The following is an 11,110-nucleotide window of genomic DNA, read 5'->3' as shown; positions in this document are numbered from 1 at the left end:
GATCGGTGCCCTACGACCAATGGATTATTACTGCTCATAAAATACAGGGACAGCGTTTATTTTATTCTCTCTGCCTAGCTCCCGAATCTATTATTAAATAGAAAGAAAGACATTGAAAGATTAAGTGTAATAAATAAACAAGGGTAGGCCACAGTACAATAAAGTGTCCGAAATTATTAGATTGTTAACGAATCATACGAGAATTCGGCTGTTTTATAGAAATTAAAAGGAGGGTAAAATAAATAAAGTTTGATTTGTTTAGAATTGTGAAATGAAACATCGAAATTTTAAATGTGTTAATCCAGAAAATGATAATTATCCTAATGTGTTGGTAATGTAGGATTTACAAACCCAGGGGAATTATGGTCTACATTTATCTATCTATCTATCTATCTATCTATCTATCTATCTATCTATCTATCTATCTATCTATCTATCTATCTATCTATATATTAATCTATCTATCTATCCTAGCTATAGCCTCAGACATTAGTGCTGCAGGGGATAGATAGACAGATAGATAGATAGATAGATAGATAGATAGATAGATAGATAGATAGATAGATAGATAGATAGATAAATGTAGACCATATTTTCCCTGTGTATATAAAGCCTACATTACCACCATAGATAGATCTATAACTATCCCTGTGTAATATATCTATCTATCTATCTATATATCTATATATCTTGGCAATGTAGGATTTACATACCCAGGGAAAGTGTGGTCTACATTTATCTATCTATCTATCTATCTATCTATCTATCTATCTATCTATCTATCTATCTATCTATCTTTCTATCTATCTCTCCCCTACAACACTAATGTCTGTATCTATATCTAGAATAGATAGACAGATAGATAGATAGATAGATAGATAGATAGATAGATAGATAGATAGATAGATAGATCGATAGATATTCCTGTGTTAGTCTAACCATCCATTATACAACTGTCTTTTACAACTTTTCTTTAGATTTACCAAAACCATATAATTTGAGGTCAAACCTAAACACTTTAAATTTGTATGCAATCGGGAAGGCCCCTGTACTACATAGCTGAAGGTAAAGCAGGATACATAATATACAATTTTCTGTAGATTTTCTTTCTTCAGATTTACCAAAACCATATATGATGTCAAACCTTAAGAGTTTACATTTGTATGCAGGCATGCCCTTGCACTACATGGTTTTGGTAAATCTGAAGACAAAAATCTGCAGAAAATCTAATAGTGTGTATGGGGTCTCAATCCAAAGGAAATTGAACAAGAAAATGTCATAATGTATGGCCAGCTTAATAGGAGTGTGTAAGATCTATCTATCTATCTATCTATCTATCTATCTATCTATCTATCTATCTATCTATCTATCTATCTATCTATCTATCATTAGTGTTATAAAACATATGATATATATATATATATATATATATATATATATATATATATATATATATATATATATTCTAGTGTTCTAGGGGTGTATGGAGGGGAGCAGTTCCTGGGCTGTAAAGATAAGGGGGGGGGGGGTCATTGTAGTGTCCCCAGTTAGTAAATGGTCCTAATCTCATTGCACATGCAGTGTCCCTTATGTGACATGGAGTGATTAATCTGTTCCCTCTCCCAGGGACTATCACATTATCAGCGGGAGGATTACCCTGGCTGAGATGCAGGATCAGGCTGACAAAGTGGTTGGACTGGTGTAGTGGGTGTCTGGAGAAAGTGTCCCGCAGACAACTTGTGTTTACCAAGTGTCATCATGGTAGAGAACACTACACACTGCCTGCCTGTCCCAGACACAACAACACAAGTGTCATTGGTACACACAGTGTATATGGGGGACTATAGATGAGTCCAGGAACTCACTAGGTATAATGGATGAGTGAGCTGAGACCAGGACATGGTGGAGGGTGGAGTGAGTCTGGGCACACATAGGGTACATGGTATGGGGTAGATGAGTTCAGAAACATACAAATGGGGTACGTAATGTAAGACTGATGATTCCAGGCACACACAGGATAGATTGGTATATGGCACGCAGGGGACGATTTACTAAAACTGAAGAGTGCAAAATCTGGTGCAGCTGTGCAAAGAAACCAATAAGCTTTCAGTTTTTCTTTGTCAAAACTTAATTGAACAAGCTGAAGTTAGAAGCTGATTGGCTATCATGCAGAGCTGCACCAGATTTTGCACTCTCCAACTTTAGTAAATCAACCCTACACTTTACGCTGTGTAGTAGAGATAAATCCAGATACATATAAAATACACAGTGTAGGGTAGGATGAGTCTAGGCAGTGGGCACACTGGATAACATGTTAGATAAGTGAATGCACACACACAGGGTACACTATGTAGTATAGATGAGTCCATGCACACATAATATACACAGTCTAGCCCATGAACACACAGGATAAAATGTATATGACAGATGAGTCCATTCCCACACAGGATACACTGTGTAGTATAGATGTGTCAATGCACACATAAAATACACAGCGTAAATTAGAATCTATGCTCTCACACACACAGACAATAATGTGTTAAGGATTCTTGTGTCCATGGTCACACAAAGTACCGTGCAGTATGGATAAGTCCAGGAACACATCATATACACAGTGTAGTATAGATGAGCCTAGCGCACACACGATGTAAAATATATAGCACAGATAACTCCAGGCACACATATAATAAAACTTATAAGATAGAAAAGTCCATGAACGCACAGTATAAAATATACAGGATAGAAAGTACATGCACACAAACAGAATACTATGTATAGGAAAGATGGGTCCAATCACACATTGTATACACATTGTAGTATAAATCCATACTCAGTACAGATGAGTCCTTGCACACATAGTATTCACATTGTAGTATAAATCCATACTACAGATGGGTACATGCACACATAGTATAAACATTGTCGTATAAATACATACACAGTACAGATGAGTCCATGCACACATAGTATACACATTGTCGTATAAATACATACACAGTACAGATTAGTTCATGCACACATAGTATACACATTGTCGTATAAATACATACACAGTACAGATGAGTCCATGCACACATAGTATACACATTGTCGTATAAATACATACACAGTACAGATGAGTCCATGCACACATAGTATACACATTGTCGTATAAATACATACACAGTACAGATTAGTTCATGCACACATAGTATACACATTGTCGTATAAATACATACACAGTACAGATTAGTTCATGCACACATAGTATACACATTTTAGTATAAATACATACACAGTACAGATGAGTCCATGCACACATAGTATACACATTGTAGTATAAATCCATACACAGTACAGATGAGGCCATGCACACACACACACAGAGTACACTGTGATTGATAGTCCAGGCACACCTAGAGTACACAGTGTAGGGTGGAATAGGAACACATAGAGTAATATAGAGTGTACACACATTATGAGGGTATATGGAGGGTGGATGATGGATCTGTGCCTGCTGAGACTTAGTAAGTAGACCACGACTATGCACAAGTCCCCAGGACAGCCAGGAGCCAGGACAAGGGGCAGGGTGCACACAGGGGTCCCCACTGTTGACTTACCTGAGAGTCATAGAAGGTCAGTGACAAGCCTTGTCCTCCCCAGCACAGAGATCCTTCCCGGCTCAGCACATCCACAGCCAAAGTCCCAGGCAGCCAACACTGACAGCAATCTAAAGAAACTGAAAGTGTCAGCAAAGTGATCCAGGGCTCGTGTCCCTCCCGGACACCTCCCTTTTCTCTCACTTTCTGTGCTCTTATCAGCCAGCTGAGTGACACCAGAGATCAGGAGTGAGCTGGGTGACACCAGAGATCAGGAGTGAGCTGGGTGACACCAGAGATCAGCAGTGCCCTGTGTGACACCAAAGATCAGAAGTGAGCTGGGTGACACCAAAGATCAGAAGTGAGCTGGGTGACACCAGAGATCAGCAGTACACCGGGTTGTAGTAGTCCTCAGATCCCGGGTGGCAGCAGTCCGAAGTGCCCCGGGTCCGGGTGGCAGCAGCTATGAGTACCCTGTGTGTCAGCAGTCCTCAGGTCCCGGGGTGTCAGGAGTCCTCAGATCCTCTAGTGCCTATGTGCTGGAAGACAGGGCAGCTCGTCCTTGTAGTAGGGAGTGATCCCAGGCAGAGAGGGGAGATCCTGTATGTGGAGTTGTCAGGAGAATATCCCAATGCCTTCCTGTATATGGATGGAGTGCCCAGTGAAGGGGTCCCAGATTGGACTAGCTCTCAGATCCTCCCGGGACCATCACAAGTGCTGAGTGTGATGTGGGAACTTCTTGATGCCACCAAGTGTCTCTTTAAAGCGGATGAGAGCGGCCATCCAGAAAAGAGGAGGAGAGGGGGCTTCACATGGACATCTCCAGCACAGACACTGGCTCCTCTCTCAGGACATTTTAAAGTGACAGCAGCCTTCTCTGCAAGGAGAGGTCACTAAAAGGTCGCTAAAGAGTCCTATAGGACAGACTGATTCCACAGGCACCATCCCCTTACACATGGCGATCCCATCCATGGAATCAGCGACCAATGGGGAGATCCTGGGGGGGTGGATTTCATTCTCATCTCCTTCTGTCCATCCAGTACAGCTCTGCCCTGCACAAGTCTACTGGCCTGAAATAAGCACACTTACTGCTCTCACAACTTACATTCCTGGACCTCTACACACCAATAACTAGGTGTGATCACATCTTATCAATAGGAACTGCAATCTCATATTAAAATGATACACGATGCTTCTGCAACTTACCTACCATTTCTTTTCCAACTTTTTTTTACAAAGTACTCCCATCAGTATGAATACCTCTATTACCGCAAATGTGTCACTCACTAGTAATGCTTAAGGTGATACTTGTGTCATTGTAGATACTACTTTGTGTCACAGTTATTGCTTAAGTTGATGTGTCACTACTAAAGTTTATTAGTATCAGAGTTTATTCTAAAATATCTGTATCACTGTTACTACTAAGTAACAAAAGTGCCCATGTTTACTTTTGTGTCACTGTTCATTCTACAATTTTATTTGTGTCAATGTCACTACTAAGTTACATTTGTGCCACTTCCTACAATTAAATGTGGGTGACTGCCACTACTAAAATACCTTAAGTATTAACAGGGACACACATGTAACTCAGTAGTTTATGCCACAATTGTATTTGTGTGACTGGCACTATGTTACTGTTATATTTGTGTGTGCCTTTCACTACTAACCTACCTTTGTGTCCTTGTTTATGCCACAATTATATTTGTGTGACTGTTACTGCAAAGTTACATGTGTGCTACTGATTATTCTACAAGTACATTTGTGTGATTGTCACTACTATGTTACATTTATATCACCATTTTATTTGTATGATTGTCACTACTAAGTTACATTTGTGTCCCTGTTTAATAATTAAAGTTACATTAGGTCCTTTTTAATACTTAACGTTACATCTGTTTCCCTTTGTATGCTACAATTATAGTTGTGTGACTGTCACTACTAAGTTACATTTGTGTCCCTGTTAATACATAAGGTTACATTTATGTCCCTGTTTATATTACAATGATATTTGTGTGATTGTCACTACTAAGTTACGTTTGTGTCCCTGTTAATACATAAGGTTTATGTTCTTGTTTATATTACAATGCTATTTGTGTGATTGTCACTACTAAGTTACATTTGTGTCCCTGTTAATACATAAGGTTTATGTCCCTGTTTATATTACAATGATATTTGTGTGATTATCACTACTAAGTTACATTTGTGTCTCTGTTAATAGATAAGGTTACATTTATGTCCCTGTTTAATATATTGCAATGATATTTGTGTGATTATCACTACTAAGTTGCACTTGTGTCCCTGTTAATACATAAGGTTAGATGTATGTCTCTTTTTATATTACAATGATATTTGTGTGATTGTTACATTTGTGTCCCTGGTAATACATAGGGTTACATGTATACCCCTCTTTATATTGCAATGATATTTGTGTGATTGCCAATATTATATTGTATTTGTGTCCCTGTTAATACATAAGGTTAGATTTATGTCCCTTTTTATATTACAATGATATTTGTGTGATAGTCACTACTAAGTCACATTTGTGTCCCTCTTACTACTTAACATTATATTAATCTATATTGCAATATTTGTGTGATTGTCACTACTGTTGCTTTTTTTGTCCCTGCTAGTTACATTTATGTCCCTGTTTATATTACAGTGATATTTGTGTGGTTGTTAGCTGTAAGTTCCATTTGTGTCACTACTAGTACTGGAATGTCATGTGTGATCAGTTCCACTTCTTTTACTATTTACTCCTATTTTGTGTGAATTTCGTTGTGTCGGAATGAGACTTCCATCAATCAGGGACTATCAGAATTTTTTTTTCTATATATATTTTTGTAATAAAAGTGATTTCTGCTTTCCTGTCTCCTGCTATCCCTAGCAGATTAGATGATGATGTGAGTGTTATTGTTGGCGATGTCTGGTTGTATGTCACTTTAGTGTCAGATGGAAATCTCTCTCTCTCTCTCTCTTTCTCTCTCTCTATATATATATTCAGAAGGGTCCAAGTCTGAGGCTGGCCTTCTAAAGCCCTATTTATTTAGAAGGAGGGGGCAGCCTCCTTGACAAGAGATGAAGATTAATTTGTCTCAGCAGACTGTTATCTGTGACATTGAACTGCTGCTTTAGATAATGGCCATTGTTTCTGTAAAATCACACAGCAGTGGTAGGTAGGACAGGAAAAATCCTTTGTAAATAACCTTAAAACTGCCCAGAGATTCCCATACACTTAGTGCTTGAGAACCTTAAAGAGGTCCCGGTTTTCTGCTGCTTGTTTCCTGCCCTCCCCTAACTTGTGCATTGTTGGAGAGTTGCTTTTTATTGTTTTATTTTTTTATTTTTTTTTTAGCCATAAATTGGTGGAGCTCTAGCTATGAGCTGTTCTATTTTCTTCCTGTCAGGATGAGGGATTTGTTTTATGATGCATTGTGTATTAAATACAAGTAATCTGGGAAACGGATTGCTCTGAGTCCATAGGTCTGATCAAGGATTCCGATAGGGTCCCTGTCTCCCCCTTCTTGTCAGCCTGCTCTATGAAAAGTAGGAAATCTCGCTGACTCTCAGTATCAGACCCGGGTGATCTGGGATTTTATAGAAGGGGATTTTTTTTTTTTTTTTGTTCTCACTTTATTTTTGTAGAAGGATTATAAGGGAAGATTGGGATAGCTGCTTGCTTGCTAAAGCGAGCTGTTTGCTGCAATTCACCAGTCTGCCATAAGGTGGCGCTGTTTCCCGGAATAAAGCTCGCTCAGGATGCGTTTCAGTGGCACTCAGACCGAATATTCGTAAACTCTCAAGAAACACCCAATAACACATCTAGTAAAATGACCTGCTCTAACTCTTTCCACGCTGGAATCACACTTTTCAACTGTCCCCTGCCGTGATTATGTCATTCTTTACACCTTTTTCTGTTGTTAGATGCAGCATGGAAACTTGTCTGCTAATAGTGACCATACATGCTTCCATTTTATTATCAATGTGCAATTCGATCAAAGTGATCCAATTGTCAAACAGCTGGACAGACCTAAATTCCCTTCCTATCAATTTAGATAGGGTTTGCTAGGATGGAAAATGATTGATCGTTTTTGCATTTATCAGATGATTTGTTCATGAATTTGATCATATTTCGATCAATCAGATTATGAGATTGCATGGTGGAAACAGAGATGTGCTCAGTTGTATATTTCAAATCGATATCCACTCTCTTGTGTATATCGGCTGCATAGGCGTGCGAACAGGGTGTACCAGGTGTACCCCTGTTTGAACCTATAATAATTCACCAAACCCCCCCTACGGGGGTCCTAAAAATTGTGTAAGAAATCATTTAACCACTTGCTTACTGGGCACTTAAACCCCCTCCTGTCCAGACCAATTTTCAGCTTACAGCGCTGACTCACTTTGAATGACAATTGCGCGGTCATACAACATTGTACCCAAATTACATTTTTATATTTTTTTCCCCGCAAATAGAGCTTTCTTTTGGTGCTATTTGATAACCTCTGCGGTTTTTATTTTTTGTTAAAAAAATTGAAAAAGACAGAATTAAAAAAATATATATATATTTTGTCATAACATTTTGAAAACAGGTAATTTTTGTCCTTCATTGTTTTCCGCTGAAGATGTAGCAGTGATGGGTACCGATAGGTGGCAGTGATGAGCACTGATTGCTTACACTGATAGGTGGCACTGATTGGCACCACTGGTGAGCATTGATAGGTGGCACTTATGGGCATTGATAGGTGGCACTGGTGGGCACTGTGGGCACTGGCAGGTGGCAGTAACAGGTGGCACTGTAAAGGGGTACTGATTGGCACAGATGAGGTGCCTGTGTTCCTTAATCTTCGGGACCAATGTCCCTTTAACATAAGCCGGTGATCGGCTTTTTTTCCTCCTCGCGCTAACAGCGTGAGGAGAAAAAAAAACGATTACCAAGCTTTTGTTTACATCATGTGATCAGCTGTCATTGGCTGATAGCTGATCACATGGTAAGGGGCCAGAACCGGCCCCTTACTCGGATCGACGATCACCTGAGTCTCAGTGACTCGGTGATTACAGCATGCCCCCCGTCCGCCATGCAGGGCACGCGCAGGGAGCGTGCACAGGGGAGGACGTCCTGTGATGGCCTCCCGGAAATTGAAGTCCACACTGTAGCCGTCATTCAGCTATAGCCCAGACCTCAAGTGGTTAAAAAAATTTAATGATAAAAATAAAAAATAACATAATAAAAATAAAACCCACGGACAACATCCAATGCCCTACTGACACTGTCCACTGCTTTACTGACACAGTCAGTATATAAACACAAATGCACACACAATATGCGTTTGAGCTTTGAAGCGCACACCCTAATGCCATAGGCTGTGCACACCTATGATCAGCTGAATGACTATAGATCAATTATTTCTATTGGGAGATATTGATTTGAAAATAAATCAATAATTTATTGAAGTGTATATGGCCATCACAAGAGTTTGTAAAGAAGCCTTGCACAAGTTACCTGTATAGGGTGTACATTTAGACGAGTCAGATTTTTAGAACTATATGAGTGCCGGATCACACTTATGCAAATTCTTTGCTGATCCGATGCGATCCGAAAAGCATAGATTCGCATGTGATCTAAAAAAACATTACTTCCAATGAAGGCCGTTCACAATGATGGAGTGTGATTTTGATCCAGTTTAAAAAAAAAAGGGGTCCTGTGTGAGTTTAGTGTGAATGCGGTGCAAATTTAATCTCCAGCTATGCCCAGTACCCTCAAAAATTGCATTAAATTTGCACCTGTCACAACAGAAATCACAGTTAAATCGCATCAGAGTCGCACAGCATCATTGTGAGCCTTAGTTCACACCATAGCGATGCGGGAACCAGCACGATTCCAGCGCCGATTCCTGCATCGCATATCTCCTGCAGACAGTTCACACTGCCCTCTGCGAACCACTGCTGGTGTCAATACAATGTTAATGACACCCCCAGATCGGTTGACAGATCGCAGTGTGAACTGTGGACTCAGACAGGAATCAGATGGCATGGGTTTGAACACCCATGCCATCCGATTCCAGTGCGGGGAAAAAAAAGGCCCCTGCACTCTCTTTTATGCAAATCCAATGCGAGTTCAGCCATACAACTGAATTGTACAGACATCGCATGTGATTGGCACAGCAGTCCGCTACATTGTGAACCCAGGCTCAACCTGGATTAAGTCCTGGTTCACACTGGTGTGATGCATCGGCACCTGAATCGTACACTGGTTCACACTGACCATCAGCGAAGCGCTGTGGGTTTTAATGTAAAGCTAATGACACCCCCAGATCGGTTCGCAGATCGCAGTGCGAACTGTCAAATGGTGTAGGAATCACATCACATAGATGTGAACACCACTGTGATATGATTCCAGTGCGGACTAGAAAAAGGTCCTGCACCATTTTGGTGTGAATGCATTGCAATTTCAGCTATACAGTTTGTATGGCTGAATTTGCATCGCACAGACATCGCATGTGATCTGGACAGCAATGTAGTGCGAATCACAGGCAATGTCTGCGATCTCACAAGTGTGAACCCAGCCTAAGCCCTGGTTCACACTGCATTCCTGTGCACATCACATGCATGTCTGCGCGGTGCGATTTCAGCCATACATTTTGTATGGTTCAAATCACATCCGCACCAAATTCTGCAGTACTCTTTTTTTTTCCTGCACTTGAATCGCATCGCGTGGGTGTTCACATCCATGCAATGTGATGTTTGCAATCACACTGCATTTTGCAATCTGTTAATATAACATTGACCCGCTGCAGATTGCATGGATGCCGTGTGATTGCCAAGCAGTGTGATGAAGGGAAACACAGCAAATCTTGTATATTTACTGCATTGCAAGAGTTTGAATCCAAGCTCAGGGAGACCATGCAATATAAATTATCGGTAATTAATCAGATCCAATCAGTCAGATTCTATCATTTAAAATCCATCAGATTCTATCATTTAAACAATATAATCTGATTGTATAATCTTCTTTAGAGTGCAGGGGCCTGTCTGATTCAATACAACGTGAATGGATTGTTTATGTATGCACTCCAATTACAAAGTTATGGTGAATCTAAAGGTATCCATACCTGACTGTGCAATCCCATTTAGCTCTACCATCTGCAATGTAGTGCAAAGGTCTGCCGGATTAGATACAACTTGATTGGGCTGTTTATGTACTTTTAAATGATGTTGATAAATCTAAAGGCAGCCCTACACAGTACAACCTGACTGTACAATCTCATTCAGATCTACTATCAACTATGTAATGCAAGGATCTGCCTGATTTGATACAAATTCAACAGACACATTCTTCTATTACATAATTTTGATACATAAAAAGAAGATTGTACAGAGATCGTAAAATCAGATTTTATCGTGTATGGCACGCTTAAATCTTTTTTCTATACGCTTAAGTCTTAGCATGCCATGCCAGCCACTGACACACCAGGCACCATGGGGTTTGTAGATGATCTTAAAGTTCCCTAGATTACTCCACTTATCAGTTATCA

General features: G+C 39.9%; 1 protein-coding gene across 7 annotated transcripts in view; it reads right to left on the bottom strand.

Moving 5' to 3' along the window:
* Nucleotides 1-11,110, bottom strand: part of MECOM (MDS1 and EVI1 complex locus) — a 740,867-nt gene that overhangs the window by 64,831 nt on the left and 664,926 nt on the right. The window contains exon 1 of one of the 7 annotated variants that reach the window (XM_077488023.1): nucleotides 3,600-3,816. The exons of the other annotated variants lie outside the window; for them this stretch is intronic. The gene's annotated coding sequence lies outside the window, so the exon portion shown is untranslated. Of the gene's footprint in view, nucleotides 1-3,599; nucleotides 3,817-11,110 lie in introns of those variants that run through there. 7 annotated transcript variants of the gene reach the window in all.

The sequence above is a fragment of the Lithobates pipiens genome, unplaced genomic scaffold (assembly GCF_037356315.1).
Source record: "Lithobates pipiens isolate NorthernLeopardFrog02 unplaced genomic scaffold, aLitPip1_a1.2 Scaffold_18, whole genome shotgun sequence".
In the NCBI taxonomy this organism is placed as follows: domain Eukaryota; kingdom Metazoa; phylum Chordata; class Amphibia; order Anura; family Ranidae; genus Lithobates; species Lithobates pipiens.
Note: the sequence above shows the minus strand (reverse complement) of the source record. Positions and strands in the feature narration are given on the sequence as shown.